Below are 17,312 nucleotides of genomic sequence, written 5' to 3'. Positions count from 1 at the left end.
TGAGGAAAGTGAAGCACATAGAAGTGAAGCGACTTCCCCAAGTCCACACATCAGACGAGTGGTGGAGTCGGGATTTGAACCCCCATCCTTCTATCTCCCAGGCCTGTGCTCTATCCACTAGGCCGTGCTGCTTCTCCCTGCATTCAGAGGGAACTGGGAGAGAAACCCGATGGCTCTGAGCAAGAGGAGGAAAAAGTGGGGGTCCTAGGTCATCCAGAGTCATGCTCTGGATTTGGGAGAACTTGGTGAACTTCCACAAAATGATACGCCTGATGTCATTCCGTTGCCCAGCATAATTCTTGTTAGGTCATATGCGTGTGTGTTTATTCATTCGCTCTTCCATTCATTCATATTTATTGAGCACTTACTGTGTGCAAAGCACTGTACTAAGTGCTTGGGAGAGTACAGTATAGCTATAAACAGACACATTCTCTGCCCACAGTGAGCTTACACTGTACCTCGTTCTTGCCTGTCCTGCCGTCAACCCCCAGCCCACGTCCTCCCCCTGGTCTGGAATGCCCTCCCTCCACACATCCGCCAAGCTAGCCCTCTTCCTCCCTTTAAAGCCCTACTGAGAGCTCACCTCCTCTAAGAGGCCTTCCTACACTGAGCCCCCTTTTTCCTCTCCTCCTCCCCATCCCCCCGCCCTACCTCCTTCCCCTTCCCACAGCACCTGTATATAGGTTTGTACAGATTTATTACTCTATTTTACTTGTACTACATATTTACTATTCTATATATTTTGTTAATGATGTGCATTTAGCTTTAATTCTATTTGTTCTGATGACTTGACACCTGTCCACGTGTTTTGTTGTCTGTCTCCCCCTTCTAGACTGTGAGCCCACTGTTGGGTGGGGACCGTCTCTATCTGTTGACAACTTGTACTTCCCAAGCGCTTAGTACAGTGCTCTGCACACAGGAAACGCTCAATAAATACAATTGTATGAATGAAAAAGGGGGAGCTTGGGTGTCCGTTATCCATGAGGATTGTTCCTTTACTGTCAGCAGCTTTATTTTTGATACAAAAGGAGAGGTCTGCATATATTTATTCAGTTGTAGTTATTGAGCACTTTCTGTGTGCAAAGAAAGCCCTTGGGAGAGCACAGCACAACAATAAACACACACATCGATATCCCTGCCCACAACGACATATGTGCTACATCCATTTACTCACTGACTCCCATGTGTCCTCAAGAAGTTAGTGTACAACCTTTTCATTCTGTCAGCCAATCATATTTATTGAGCACTTACTCTGCGCAGAGCAGTGTACTAAGCATTTGGGAGAGTACACTACAGCAATAAGCAGACGCATTCCCTTCCCACAACAATGTACGTGCTGCATCCATTTACTCACTGGCTCCCATGTGTCCTCAAGGAGTTAGTGTATGACCTCTTCAGTTGCTCAGTTAACTGTATGTATTGAGCGCTGAATGTGTGCAGAGCACAGTACTAAGCGCTTGGGAGAGTACAATGCAACAATAAACACACACATTCCCTGTCCACAATGCGCTTACAGTCTAGAGTGGGAGACGGACCTTAATAGAAATAAATAAATTACAGATATGGACATAAGTGCTATGGGGCTGGGAGGGGGGATGAATTAAGGGCCCTATCCACCTCCCCGCCCAGCATTAACTATGGCACTTGGTTGTGTGCCCCTTAAAAAAAAAGATGGTATTTGTTAAGCGCTTACTAAGTGCCGGGCACTGTACTAAGCGCTGGGGTGGATAAAGCAAATCAAGTTGGACACAGTCCGTCCCACAATGAGGTCAAAGTCTTAATCCCAATTTTTTACAGATGAAGTAATTGAGGCACAGAGAAGTGAAGTGACTTGCCGACAGTCACACAGCAGACAAGTGGCAGAGCTGGGATTAGAACCCATGACCTTCTGACTACCAGGCCTATACTCTAACCACCCCAGCCCCACAGCACTTTTATACATATCCTTAGCCTCTACCATCTCCTCTTTTTGTTATTTATTTATCTGTCCCCTTCCTCTCCATAGACTGTAAGCTCCTTGTGGGCAGGGACCAGGTCTACCAATTCTATTGTATTGCACTTTCCCAAACGCTTAGTACAGTGCTCTGCATCCAGTTCTTGTCTTGTTTTATGCCGCCGAGTCGTTTCCAACCCATTGCGACACCATGGACACATCTCTCCCAGAACCCTCTGCTCTCCATCAGCAATCATTCTGGTAGTGTATCCATAGAGTTTTCTTGGTAAAAATGCCAAAGTGGTTTACCATTGCCACCTTCCGCATAGTAAACTCGAGCCTCCGCCCTCCACTCTCTCCCATGCCGCTGCTGCCCAGCTTGGAAGAGTTTTGACTTGTAGCAGTTTGCCTTCCACTCGCTAGCCACTGGCCAAGCTAGGAATGGAATGGAAAGGGTATGCCTCTGCTTGACTTTCCCTCCCATAGTCAAGACTTGTAGACTACCGGAAACTCTCCAGGTGCGACCCTGAGAGGGGTACATCCAGTTAGCTCAATAAATACCATTGGCTGACTGTATGATTCAACTCAAAAGGGTTCCACTCTCCAATACTCATTGGAACCCAAAGAGGAGCTGATAGATGAGCTAATCCATACATGAATAATAATAATGAGTGGTATTTGTTAAGCACTTACTATATGCCAGGTGATGTATTAAGCACTGGGGTGGATACAAGCAGATACACGACAGTCCCTGTCTCACATGGGGCTCACAGTCTCAATCCCCTTTTTAGAGATTAGGTAACTGAGAAATAAGGTGACTTGCCCAATCTAAACCAAGTCAGCCCCTTACCTATATATTTGCCCAAACTCCCTCCCCACCTCAGGAAGTTTGGTAAAGGCCAACTCTCTGAATGATAAGTGCAATTTCCCCAGTGCTATTATTACAAAACAGTGTCTAACATTTAGCCTAAATTTTCCTTTACTTAATTCCATCCCATTATTTTTAGTTATTTCAACCCAGAAAACTTTTATTTTTCTTGGAACTTGATCCAGAGGAACAGATGCTAAAGAAAGATTATGTTAAAGTCCTTCCAAATGAGATTTGAAACAGGCAAGACATAATCTTACTACTACCAACTGCAACATAGGATTAAAAAAATTACTTTAATATGTTACACACACACACACACGATTTTTTTTTACATCTTCAGATATCTCCCGAATTAGAATCATGACTAAGAACTAAGAAGGCATAACTAGAATGAATGAAGAAGCCAAAGGAATTACTTTAAATTAGAGAGACACAGGACAGAGGTCAGATTGTTTATATAAAAGATGGCCAAGATTTTCATTACCTGAGAAGCAGATGCATATAGCAATAATTTCTTAGCTGAACAACATTACAAAATGGGTCCCAAGTGCTTTTTTTTTTTTTTAAGGAAAACACCTTTTAATTATTGGGACTAGAATTACGGTACTCAGTGGTACTCAGTGGTTGAATATACAAACAAATGAAAAACAATCCTTGGCCTCAAGTAATTTACAGTTTAATGGGGGTGACAGTGAACACTAATCTGTATATATACACATATATATGTGTGCATATATATGTGCACATATATATATACGCATATATATATAATCTGCATATATACAATTAAGGCAAAGAATTGATGTAATAAACCTGAGTGAATATATAAAAATAAATAACAAATATTAAATATATAAATACATTAGACTTGATATGACCAAGTCATGGGAAAGTTAAATGAAGACTGTGTACTAAAATATCTGCCAAAACTACTGGTATGCCAATTTTTCAAAATTCGAGACAGTTGAATGTCTAGGATATTTTGCAAATCCAGTGTGACGGTCATAGAATTTAAAAAAGTAACATTCCATTATAAACAGTCAGTCCAGAACAATGAAATTCCAAGTTTGTTTAAGCCCTGCTTAACTGGCTGAGAACTGCCTAAAATGATGTTTTCTTTCTCCCAGTTTTCCTTGTTCTCATATTTTATCTGGATTTTAAAAAACGTTGAACATCTGTAGTTTTTAAATATTTTCAATTCTGATGTTTCTGGTAATACATTCCAGTAAACATTCCTCAGAGCTTAATAAATTGGTGAGAATATAAATCTGAAGGAGAAAGGGATAATAAGAGGGACTGGGGATCTTTGGTTTGGCTGAAAATTTGGTTGTTCCAGAAATCATTCATTTATTCATATTTATTGTTTACTTTGTGCAAAGCACTGGACTAGGTTCTAGAGAGAGTATACTATAACAACAAAGACACATTCCTGCCCATGATTGGCTCACAGTCTTATATTTAAGTAAATAAACAAATGCATAAATTACAGATATATGCAGTATATCAGAAACAAGTTTCTAAATATAGCCCCCCAAAAAAAATCAAGAGAAAGATTTCCCCTTCTTTCAAGAAACTCCCAAATAATGATTAGTGTCAACAGGGGAAAAAAGATAGCAAATGCGTTTTATACTTTTCTTTGAAGTCGATCCTCCTTGACTGGAAGCTAGCCGGGTGCAGGAAACATAACTACCAATTCTATTATATTGTACTTCCCCAAGCGCTTAGTACAGTACAGCGTTCTGCACACAGTAAATATGATCGGTTGATGTATAGTGCTTGACTTAAGCATATGTAGGATCCTATAAGCCCTGGGAATTCTCAGTGTCAGAAAAAAGCAGCACATTAAGAAGCCCATGTTCTTAATTACAGTAATAATAATTATGGTATTTGTTAAGCGCTTACATTCATTCATTCAATCGTAATTTATTGAGCACTTACTGTGTGCAGAGCACTGTTCGAAGCGCTTGGGAAGTACAAGTTGGCAACATATAGAGATGGTCCCTACCCAACAACGGGCTCAGTCTAGAAGGAGGAGACAGACAACAAGACAAAATATATTAACAAAATAAAATAAATAAAATAGTAAATACGTACAAGTAAAATAAATAGAGTAATAAATCTGTACAAACATATATACAGGTGCTGTGGGGAGGGGAAGGAGGTAGGGCAGGGGGATGGGGAGGGGGAGAGGAAGGAGGAGGCTCAGTCTGTGAAGGCCTCCTGGAGGAGGTGAGCTCTCAGTAGGGCTTTGAAGGGAGGAAGAGAGCTAGCTTGGTGGTTGTGTGGAGGGAGGGCATTCCAGGCCAGGGGGAGGACGTGGGCCGGGGGTCGATGGCAGGACAGGCAAGAAAGAGGCACAGTGAGGAGGTTAGCGGCAGAGGAGCGGAGGGTGCGGGCTGGGCTATCGAAGGAAAGAAGGGAGGTGAGGTAGGAGGGGGCGAGGTGATGGAGAGCCTTGAAGCCGAGAGTGAGGAGTTTTTGCCTGATGCATAGGTTGACTGGTAGCCACTGGAGATTTTTGAGGAGGGGAGTAACATGCCCAGAGTGCTTACATGTGCCAGGCACTGTACTAAGCGCTGGGGTGAATACAAGCAAATCGGGTTGGACTTAGTCCCTGTCTCACATGGGGCTCACCGACTCAATCCCCAATTTACATATGAGGTAATGGAGTTACAGAGAAGTGAAGTAATTTGCCCAAGGTCACACAGCAGACAGGTGGCGGAATCAGGATTAGAACCCATGACCTCTGACTCCCAGGATTTGCTCTATCCAGTATGCCTTGTTTACTTTCAAGCAGGCATTCTAATGTCAAACTTTTGCTATCAAATTTCAGAATGCAGACTGAATAATGAACAAATACATGCTCTGATTCGAAATGTCTCATACAGCAGTGAATGACATTGGAGATGTGAAAGCTAAATGATCAAAACTTGCTGTCCGATGATAAGCTCTGCATGCCTAATTAAGCACAAGATTTATAATTAAGGATGCAATTTATTTTCAGTAATGATTGTTCAATCTCAAGCCACTAAAATGTTGCAAAGGTGAGGAGTGTGTTGACTGAGATGTTTTCCAAATGGAAGAGGAGTGAAGATTTCTCTGGATTCTCATTCTATTTTCTAAGAAACAGAGAGAACTCCATTATGCTACATTTTTTCAGTACCCAATTAGAGAACAGCTTCCCTGAAGGGATGATTTTAATAGACGTTTAAGAGGTAACAGATGAGGTAACTGAGGCACAGAGGAAGTGAAGTGACTTACCCAAGCTCACATGGCAGACAAGTGGCAGAGACAGGGTTAGAACCCAGGTCCTTCTGACTTCTGGGCCCGTGCTCCATCCAATATGCCAAGTTGCTAGTCAAAACATGGCAGTTGCTGAAATTGTGAGCTCTTTGAAGGCAGAAACCAGGGCAGCTAATTCCATTAAACTCTCCCAAGACTTAAAACAGTGTTCTTCCCATAGCGGGTGCTTATTAATTCTACTGATTAATTCATTCAATTGTGTTTAAGTGCTTACTGTGTGCAGAGCACTGTACTAAGCGTGTGGGAAAGTACACTACAACAATAAGCAGTTACATTCCCTGCCCACGTCACAGTCTAGATGGGGGAGACAGACAGCAATACAAATAAATAAAATTACATATATACATATAAGTGCTGTGGGGCTGGGAGGGGGGAAGAGAGCAAAGGGAGCAAGTCAGGGTGATGCAGAAGGGAGTGGGAGATGAGGAAAAGTGGGGCTTGGTCTGGGAAGGCCTCTTGGAGGAGATATGGCTTCAATAAGGCTTTGAAGCAGGGGAGAGTCATTGTCTGTCAGATTTGAGGGGGAATGTGTTCCAGGCCAGAGCCAGGACGTGGGCCAGGGGTTGGCGGCAAGACAGGCGAGATGGAGGCACAGTGAGAAGATTAGCACTAGAGGAGTGAAGTATGCGGACTAGGTTGTAGAAGGAGAGAAGTGAGGTGAGATAGGAGGGGGCAAGGTGATGAATGGCTTTAAAGCCAATGGTGAGGATTAAGTACCTGGTTTAGCCTGGCAAGAAATGGCTTCTGTCTTTCACTTAACTGTTTTCAATGGTGCTGATGCGGGTGTGGGGATTTTACCCAGAATGCCTTGTGACCCCAATGGGTACCACTTGAGTTTCCTTGTTCTCTCTTCCTACTTTTGAGCCCATATGGGACCTGATTATCCTGTATCTACCCCAGTGCTTAGTACAGTTCTTGGCACATAGTAAGCACTTAACAAATACCACAATTACTATTATTACTATTTCCTTGTCAGGACCTCTTTGTTTGGAACCCACTTTCAGGTTCTGCGGCAGTGTGAGTCTCACCCTGAAACATGGTCGGTGTTATCCTGAGATAACTTTCAACACCCTTTTGGAGGAAGAAAAATGGAAAGGTCATTCTGCAGGCAAGGTATCATCATTTCTCATTTATATTATTAAGAGTAAACATTCATCCAGTGGCTTATCTGGTGAAGCAGTGTGGCTCAGTGGAAAGAGCATAGGCTTTGGAGTCAGAGGTCATGGGTTCAAATCCCAACCACCAACTGTCAGCTGTGTGACTTTGGGCAAGTCACTTAACTTCTCTGTGCCTCAGTTATCTATAAAATGGGGATTAAAACTGTGGACCCCCGTGGGACAACCTGATCACCTTGTAACCTCCCCAGCGTTTAGAACAGTGCTTTGCATCATCATCATCATCATCATCAATCGTATTTATTGAGCGCTTACTGTGTGCAGAGCACTGTACTAAGCGCTTGGGAAGTACAAGTTGGCAACATATAGAGGCAGTCCCTACCCAACAGTGGGCTCACAGTCTAGAAGGGGGAGACAGAGAACAAAACCAAACACATTAACAAAATAAAATAAATAGAATAGATATGTACAAGTAAAATAAATAGAGTAATAAATATGTACAAGCATATATACATATATACAGGTGCTGTGGGGAAGGGAAGGAGGTAAGACGGGGGGGATGGACAGGGGGACGAGGGGGACAAGGGGGAGAGGAAGGAGGGGGCTCAGTATGGGAAGGCCTCCTGGAGGAGTTGAGCTCTCAGTACAGCCTTGAAGTGACTTGAAGTTAAGTGACTTGCCCAAAGTCACACAGCTGACAAGTGGCGAGCCGGGATTTGAACCCATGACCTCTGATTCCAAAGCCCGTGCTCTTTCCACTGAGCCACGCTTCTTCTCTAATAATGATAATGAAAGAGGAAGACAGAGAGGGAGAGGAGTCAGCAGTTCGGAGAAGAACAGATGGAAACAGGAAAAGAATTGTCTGCTACAATTTCCATAGCATCAATTTAGTTCATTCTTCATATAATTCAAAAGCTATGATTTCCTTAGGGTCACCACTTATTGAGATTAAAACTTTACTTTTACTTTGGATTCCATATGATTCAGCCCCTTAGCATATGAGGTTTTGTATATTTTTCTAAGTAACTCGTCACTTTAATACCTTTGAAACATCAACAGGTTTAGAGATCTTTTCATTGAATTAGAATAACTTTATTTCAAGGGGTGATTATCAGACTTATTATTCATGAGTCATCCATGCTGCAGCTTGCTTTAGTACTCTCCTAAGTGGATCTAGCCCATTACCACTAAATTAGGACACCTTATTTGACTTCCAGTAGAGTTATGAATCGATCTCGAAGTTCTCTAAGTCACCTAAGCGGCTTGCAATTTTTGCTGGGTCATCTATTCTCCTAAATTTTTACTTGGTGGCATATTCCCTAGTCTCTCCTAGAAGCCTAAATCTGTTGATTATCTGGGATGCTCTATATACAATCTTGAAATAATCGCTACTAGATTTTCAGTAATTATACTACACAGTGAAATTGCCTTCCAAGTAAATTTCGGAAAGCTGAGTTGGTTCCAGGTTTTAAACAGAAATTTTAAAATTCTTACTTTTAACTGGTTTTTAGATCATTAAGTTCTCAGCTGGGATTTATAAGAAGAATATTATGTAGTTGTATTTTGTTGATAATGTATTTCACCCCTCTCAGGGTCGCACCTGGAGAGTTTCCAGTACTCTACCAGTCTTGACTAAGGGAGGGAGAGTCAAGCAGAAGCGTACTCATTCCATTCTTAGCTTGGCCAGTGGCTAGTGAGTGGAAGGCAATGGCCAGTGGCTAGCGAGTGGAAGGCAATCTGCAACAAGTCAAAACTCACCTGTTCTGGGCAGCAGCAGCATGGGAGAAAGTCGAGGGCAGAGACTCAAGTTTACTGCATGCAAAGAGGCATTGGTAAACCACTTCTGGATTTTGACCAAGAAAACTCTTTGGATCAGAACGATTGCTGATGGAGAGTGGAGGGTTTTGGGAGAGATGTGTCCATGCCGTCATTATGGATCAGAGATGACTTGACAGCATAAAACAAGAGAAGACATGCTATATTTAAATATGTAAATCATATTTCACTTTGGGGGACAAGGGGAAATTTTGATTCCATTCGTCTTGAGAAAATTGTTTGCATCCTGCTGATTTGAGTCCAGCCATGTCCTAAAAGGAAGAGGCCACAAAGCCACTAACTAGAGATGAAGTTGGTTTTGTGCAGTTATATTGTCATTAACTTTAGCATTAATTCCCTCAAGTGAAATTGATCCAGATGGTGAGAATCCATCATTCAGTAGTATTTTATTAAGCATTTACAGTGTACCAAGCACTGTACTAAGTGTGTAATAAAAATAATAATAATTGTGGTATTTGTTAAGCGCTTACTATGCGCTAGTGTTTAGAGTTGAATTGGGTTTTTACAGGAGGAATTTTTAGAGAAAATGTCCCTCGAAAAACAGTTCCTGATCTTCTCTAGCCATGATCAGTGTCTTTAATTGCCTGGTTTTCCACTCCCTGGATCTTACAAAAGCTGAGGAAAAATTCTGTAGTGGGCATGTGTTAAACCAATTCTACCACTTGTGTCCATTTTCCAGGGTCTCATCAGTCTTTCAGGATATATTTGGAAGCAATTCTTTGTCTTCAATCAATCAATTGTATTTATTGAGCACTTACTGTGTGCAGAGCACTGTACTAAGCGCTTGGGAAATACAAGTTGGCAACACATAGAGACGGTCCCTACCCAACAGTGGGCTCACAGTCTAGAAGGGGGAGACAGAGAACAAAACAAAACATATTAACAAAATAAAATAGAATAGATATGTACAAGTAAAATAAATAGAGTAATAAATACGTACAAACATATATACAGGAGCTGTGGGGAAGGGAAGGAGGTAAGGCGGGGGGAATGGAGGGGGGAGAAGGGGGAGGGGAAGGGGGGCTCAGTCTGGGAAGGCCTCCTGGAGGAGGTGAGCTCTCAGTAGGGCCTTGAAGGGAGGATGAGAGCTAGCTTGGCAGATGTGGGGAGGGAGGGCATTCCAGGCCGGGGTGATGGTGTGGGCCGGGGGTCGACGGCGGGACAGGTGAGAACGAGGCACGGTGAGGAGATTAGCGGCACAGGAGTGGAGGGTGCGGGGTGGGCTGTAGAAGGAGAGAAGGGAGGTGAGGTAGGAGGGGGCGAGGTGATGGACAGCCTTGAAGCCGAGGAGTTTCTGCCTGATGCGTAGGTTGATTGGTAGCCACTGGAGATTTTTGAGGAAAGAACCTGCCAGGTGGCAGGTGAAGCCAAGGTCAGTGTAAAGAGCAAGGGCCTGGGATAATAATAATAATAATAATAATGATAGCATTTATTAAGCGCTTACTATGTGCAAAGCACTGTTCTAAGCACTGGGCAGGTTACAAGGTTGTCCCACCGGGGGCTCACAGTCTTAATCCCCATTTTACAGATGATGCCCTGAGGCAGGGCATCTGGGTTTTTAGTCCCTGTCCTGACACTGGCCTTGGGCAAGTGTCCCACATGGGGCTCATAGTCTAGGTAGCAGGAAGTAGGATTTAACCTCCATTTTACAGAGTAGGAAACTGAGGTCCAGGGAAGTGAAGTGACTTGCCCAAGGTCCCAAAGCAGAGAAGTAGTGGAGCTGGAATTCAAACCCAGCTCCTCTGACTCCCAGGTCCATGCTCTTTCCACTAATCCATGCTTCTCCTCTGAAGACAACTGCATATTTTTGGCAATCAAGCAACAGAATTTATTGAGTGCCTATTGTGTATAGAGCACTGATCTAAGCACTTGGTAGGTACAATAATGATAATAATGGTATTTGTTAAGCGCTTACTAAATGCAAATCAGGTTGCACAAAGTCCCTGTCCCATGTGGGGCTCACAGTCTCAATCCCTTTTTTATAGATGAGGTAATTGAGGCCCAGAGAAGTAAAATAACTTGCCCAAGGTCACACAGCAGACAATTGGTGGAGCCAGGATTAGAACCCCTGACCTTCTGACTCTCAGGCCCATGCTCTATCCACTAGGCTATGCCCTCAAGGAGTTTACAGTCTAGCTGATGTTTAAAATGGACACCCCTCATCTCTTTCTAACTCACTCTGAATATCATAGAGAAACAGCATGGCTTGGTGGAAAAAACATGGGCCTGGAAATCAGAGGACCTGAGTTCTAATTCCAGTTCTGCTATCTGCCTGCTGTGTGACCTTGGAAAAGTCAGTTAATGTCTCAGTGCCTCAGTTTCCTCAACTGTAAAATGGGGATTAAATACCTGGTCTTTCTAATTTAGGGACAGATTGTGATTGAATGATATCGACCCCAGGGCTGCACACATAGAAAGAGCTTAACAAATGTCATTACTGTACTTAAGTATGGTCTCTTAGGTGGGTGAGGGCCCAGTCATGTCTGTAGCTCCAAGATAGTCTGGCCCATGATCACTCTCAGAAGTATGTTTCTCCTTTGGACAGATGAAGTAACTGAGGCACAGAGAAGTGAAGCGACTTGCTCAAGATCACCCATTCTCCCACCCGTTCACCCCATCGGCTGTCTCTCAGTGCCTGCTACTGGGAATGTGGGGGACCAGGTGAGGGAGTGTGGATGTCTCAGTTCAAACCATCACCGTGACATAATAAGCCCTCTTAACCACTGGCTTTTGAAAATGCCCTCCTCAAATGGCAAAAGACAGAGAAGGTGTCCTACTCTGTTTACATGGACAAAATAACATTCACACTCCTGGATAACATCAGCCACATCTTCAAACAAAAAGACAACTCTTCAGACAAGTATCAATCAATCAATCAGTGAAATCTATCGAGGGTTTCCTGTGTGCCAAGCGCTGTACTAAGCGTTTTGGAGAGTATGCTACAACAGAATTGGTAGACACGTTTGCTGTTCACAAGGAGTTTACAGTCAAGAGAAGAACTCATCTGTTCTCACCTGCCTTTAATGGCTGACAATTTGTTCTCTTTATAATAATCTTTTATTTTTCAGGATGCAGGGTGGGGAGGCCTGACTGATTTCTGAATAGAATGACAAAAGATTCATATTCAAGTTTATTAAGATTTGAGACATACTTCTGAGAAGCCAAATTAAATTTGTCACTTCAAGCTTCAATTTACCAAATCCCATTGTTATCTTTTTTTTCCACCTTTCTAGGGACTGTATATAATTTTGTCACATATTTGACAGCTACTGTTCATTTCTAACCTGGTGAGGCCAGTAAGTCATGTATACCACCTAAAGAAATATTTCTGCTATGTTGAAGTTAAGAAGAAACTGTTAAAATATTTAAAAAGAAAACAACAACAAAAAAACCCCTCACTTCTAATACCTGTGCCTTCTTTTGCTATTTGCCCACGTCCTAACCTTTGAAACTAAGATATGGATGGGAAACACTTGTTTTTTCCTTAGGGGAAGCAGCGTGGCATAGCAGATAGAGCATGGTCCCAGGAGTCAGAGGGACCTGGGTTCTAATCCTAACTCTACCGCTTGTCTGCTGGGTGATCCTGAGAAGGTCACTTCACTTCTCTGTGCACAGTTACTTCATGTCAAATGGGGATTAAGACTGTAAACCCCATGTTGGACATGGACTTTGTCCAACCTGATTAGCCTGTAGCTACCCCAGCGCTTGTAGCAGTTTGGATAGAGAGGAAAGGGTAGATTTAGTGATGTTGTGAAGGTGGAAGTGACAGGATTTAGTAATGGATTGAATATGTGGGTTGAATGAGAGAGAGGAGTCAAGGATAACGCCAAGGCCATGGGCTTGTTAGACAGGAAGGATGGTGGTGCCATCTACAGTGATGGGAAAGTCAGGGGGAGGACAGGTTTTGGGTGGGAAGATAAGAAGCTCTGTTTTAGACATGTTAGGCTGGAGGTGACTGGAGGAAATCCAAGTAGAGATGTCTTGAAGGCAGGAGGAAATGTGACACTGCAGAGAGGGAGCGAGATCAGGGCTGGAGATGTAGATTTGCGTATTGTCTGGATAGAGGTAATAGTTAAATCTGTTCTCTCTCCTCCCCATCTTTTTATGGTATTGGTTAAATGTTTACTATGTGTCAAACAGTGTTCTAAGCACTGGTGTAGGTAAAAGTAAATTACGTCAGACACAGTCCCTGTCCAATATGGACTCACAGTCTAAGTCGGAGGAACCACAGGAAAACTGAGGCCCCAATAATTTATTAATTCATTCATTCAATCGTATTTATTGAGGGCTTACAGTGTGCAGAGCACTGTACTAAGAGCTTAGAAAGTACAATACAGCAACAGAGACAATCCCTACCCAACAATGAGCTCACAGTCTGGAAGGGGGGAGATGGACAACAAAATAAACAAAGCAAGTAAACAGGCATTAATAGCATCATTATAGATAGAATTATGGATATATACACATCATTAATAAAATAAATAGAACAATAAATATGTACATCTATACACAAGTGCTGAGGGGTGGGGAGGGGGGTAGAGCAGAGGGAGGGAGTCGGGGAGATGGGGAGAGGAGGAGGAGCAGAGGAAAAAGGGGCTTAATCTGGGAAGTGAAGTGATTTACACAAGGTCACATCGCAGACAAGTGGGGGAGCCGGGATTAAAACCCATGATCATCGGAATCCCAGGCCCGTAATCTACCCATTGCACATACTGCTTCTCGCTAGGATGTGTGACTTCTTCAGTTTTTCCATGATATTGGGTTCTTATTAATATTATCTGGCTGATTTGGTCTTTATTTATGGTTGGCCTTAATTTTCTGGCTCTCTGAAGCAAATGCATTGTTAAACTAGAATCAGTCAAGATTCCAGTTACCTTAATTAAAGAAATTGGATTCTCCAACAGAAAAGCCATTTATGTAAGTAGAGGTATGAATGAAAGAAACATTTATGACCACTATTGCAAAGGAAGTAGTTCTGTTTGCAAAATATGGTACACAGACTAGTAAAACACAAATGAACTCTTCCCACATGCAATTATTTGTTAGTGTGGAGTGGGAGAGAGAGAAAAGAAGCCAGTATTTTTACTCCATTGAAAAAGGAAAAGCCATATTCGGGTCTCTGCACTTTGTGTCAGGGGAGTTCTGGACTTACCAGGCTCCAGAAAAATACAGGGGACCCAGAAAGTGCTGTAAAATGTTTAACTTTAATAAGAATCATATAAACACACATAGCCTGTGGACAGTCTGTTCAGATGAACTCACATCTGCTACGGTTTGCTTCTGAGATTGGACTCCACAACTTGAGTGAAACAGAGAGAACTTGGTAAGAGTCCAGGAAAACAGGAAAAGGCAGGAAAAACAATTAAAGGATTAGGAAAGTGGCCTTATGAGTACAGGTGAGAGGAATTGAGACTATTTAGCTTGGTGGAGAATAATTATGGTGTTTGTGAAGTGCTTACTATATGCAAGTACTGAATATTAAGCATTAGGATAATTACAATAGTCAAGTTGGATGCAGTTCCTGTCCTATTATTATTATTAATTATAATAACATATAATAATAATGTTATTTGTTAAGCGCTTACTATGTGCCAAGCACTGTTCTAAGCGCTGGGGTAGATATAGGGTAATCAGCTTGTCCCACGTGAGGCTTACAGTCCTATTCCCCATTTTACAGATGAGGTAACTGAGGCACAGAGAAGTTAAGTGACTTACCCAAGGTCACACAGCAGACAAGTGGCAGAGCTGGGATTAGAACTCACAACCTCTGGCTCCCAAGCCCGTGATCTTTCCCTTAAACCACGCTGTTTCTGGGAAATAATGTGCAATATATTATTGTATATATATATATAATTATGTATATATATATACACAATTGTCTCTGTTGCTGAATTGTACTTTCCAAGTGCTTAGTACAGTGCTCTGCACACAGTAAGAGCTCAATAAATATGACTGAATGAATGAATGTAATGTAATATATAGTATATCATTGTATATTTTACATATTGTATATATAATATATAATATGATATATAATATAAAATAAATAGTGATAATAACAAGCCTGGGAGCCCCATGTGGGACAGGACTGTATGCAACCTGATTATCTTGTATCTACCCCAGCGCTGAGTTTGGTGCCTGACACACAGTCAGTGCTTAAAAAATACCATTATTATTATTATCATTGCTGGGAAAGATAGAGATACAGATCAGGGAAAATCAGGACAGTTATATGGCCCATTCATAACTCTAGAGATGGATGTCAAGGAGGTAGCCAATCACGTGGTTCACCTAAGTTTCCCATTGCCACTGTCAAAGAGAACGCTGGACTGTTGGGGCCACTTGGGCAAGTAATGACACTTTGGGTGTTTTTATTTCTTTCCTATTGCTGGGAAGGGATTTAAAGCAAAAACCTTCCCCCAAAACAAAACAAAAAAACCCCTCCCTGCCCCTGAGCCCCTTTGCTCATCCTCTAGACACTGACATTACATGATTTCACTCTTCCAGGTGTGCTAATTGCCCATCCACTTTGGCACTGCACAGAAACTCCTCACCATTGATTTTAAAGCACTCAATCACTCTGCCCACTCCTACCTTATATCTCTGATTTCTAGTAGAACCCAGCCCACACATTTCTCTCCCCTAATGCCAACCTAGTACTCACTGTACTTCGCTCTCATCTCTCTCAGCCCGACCCCTCGCCCATGTCCTGCCTCTGGTCTAGAGTGCCCTCCCCTCCATATCTGACAGATGATCACTCTTCCCTCCTTTGAAGCCCAGTGAAAAGCACATCTCTTCCAAGAAGCCTTCCCCAACTAAGCCCCCATGTCCTCTTCTCACACTCCTCTCTGTGTTGCCCTTACACTTGGCTCAGCCCCAAAGAACTTATGTACACAGCCATAATTTATTTTAATGAATGACTGTCACCCACCTCTAGACTGTAAATTCCCTGTGGGCAGGGAACATGTCCTACCAACTCTATTATTTGTAAACGCTCAATAAATGATTGATTGGTTGCTAATAATGGTATTTACTGAGCACCTATTGAATGCAATACACTGTACTAAGCACTTGTGGCCAGGATTTTACTCTACTCCTCCTGTTGATTATCCAAAGAAGTAGCACGTGATTAACTCTTTTCTCATGAGGGAGCAAGTTTCTGATGACTTTGCAGAAAGCACTAAACAATAATATCGGGAACATTTCTTTTGTCCTGTTGATAATGCCTTGCCAGAGTTTGGAATTTGGGCCACTTCGACTGGGTTTGTAGCTTTCCCCTCTCTTACGAGTCAGCATTTATTCCAGACTGACTTTAAAAAGGGCAATAACCTAACTTGATTCAGTGCATAATAATAGTGGTATTTGTTAAGTGCTAACTATGTGCCAGGCACTGTACTAAGTGCTGTGGTAGATACTTAGATACTTAGAATGTCAGCGCTTAAAACAGTGCTTTGCACATAGTAAGCGCTTAATAAATACATTATTATTATTATACAACGTTGAATACAGTCCATCTCCCACACGTGGCTCACATTCTTAATCCTCATCTTACAGATGAGGTAATTGAGGCCCAGAGAAGTGAAATGACTTGCCCAAGGTCCCACAGCAGACAGGCGGCAGAGCTGGGATTAGAACCCAGGTCCTTCTGACTCCAGGGCCTGTGCTCTATCCACTACGCCCCTCTGCTTCCTTATCTTGAGCACCTTCCCAAGCCAAGTTTCTTCACCCCACATCCCACCATCTCTCTAAAGTTTGCATATTATTTTGTACGTCATCATTGTGAAAGAAAAACTGCACGAACTCTGCGTTGTGTGTAAAAGGGTATGTAGAGACAAGTTTATTACTACTAGTGCTTCATCCAGCACTAGTAGGGAGAGGTAGTTAATCAGCAGAGCTTCTCCCTGCTAGTCAAGGCCATCTCGGTTTAGGGTAAACCAGATCTTTCTTTTCTATAAAAAAATAATAATAATAATGATGGTATTTGTTAAGCGCTTACTATGTGCCAGGCACTGAACTAAGCTCTGGGGTGGATTCAAGCAAATTGACTTGGACACAGTCCCTGTCCCACATGGAGCTCACAGGCTCAACCCCCATTTTTACAGACGAGGAAACTGAGGCCCAGAGAAGTAAAGTGACTTGCCCAAGGTTACACAGCAGACAAGTGGCAGAGCTGGGATTAGAACTCATAACCTTTAGCGCTTAGAACAGTGCTTGGCACATAGTAAGTGCTTAACAAATACCATCATTACTATTA

The 17,312-nt window shown here is 42.5% G+C and overlaps 1 protein-coding gene and 1 pseudogene across 1 annotated transcript in view; one reads left to right on the top strand and one right to left on the bottom strand.

Moving 5' to 3' along the window:
• Nucleotides 1–17,312, bottom strand: part of LOC119945771 (sperm equatorial segment protein 1-like) — a 68,755-nt gene that overhangs the window by 36,432 nt on the left and 15,011 nt on the right. The gene's annotated exons all lie outside the window — the stretch shown is intronic.
• On the top strand, nt 8,805–8,970 carry LOC119946239 (annotated as a pseudogene).

The sequence above is a fragment of the Tachyglossus aculeatus genome, chromosome 26, assembly GCF_015852505.1.
Source record: "Tachyglossus aculeatus isolate mTacAcu1 chromosome 26, mTacAcu1.pri, whole genome shotgun sequence".
Lineage (NCBI taxonomy): Eukaryota > Metazoa > Chordata > Mammalia > Monotremata > Tachyglossidae > Tachyglossus > Tachyglossus aculeatus.
The sequence above is the reverse complement of the archived record's forward strand: the minus strand, read 5'-3'. Positions and strand labels throughout refer to the sequence as shown.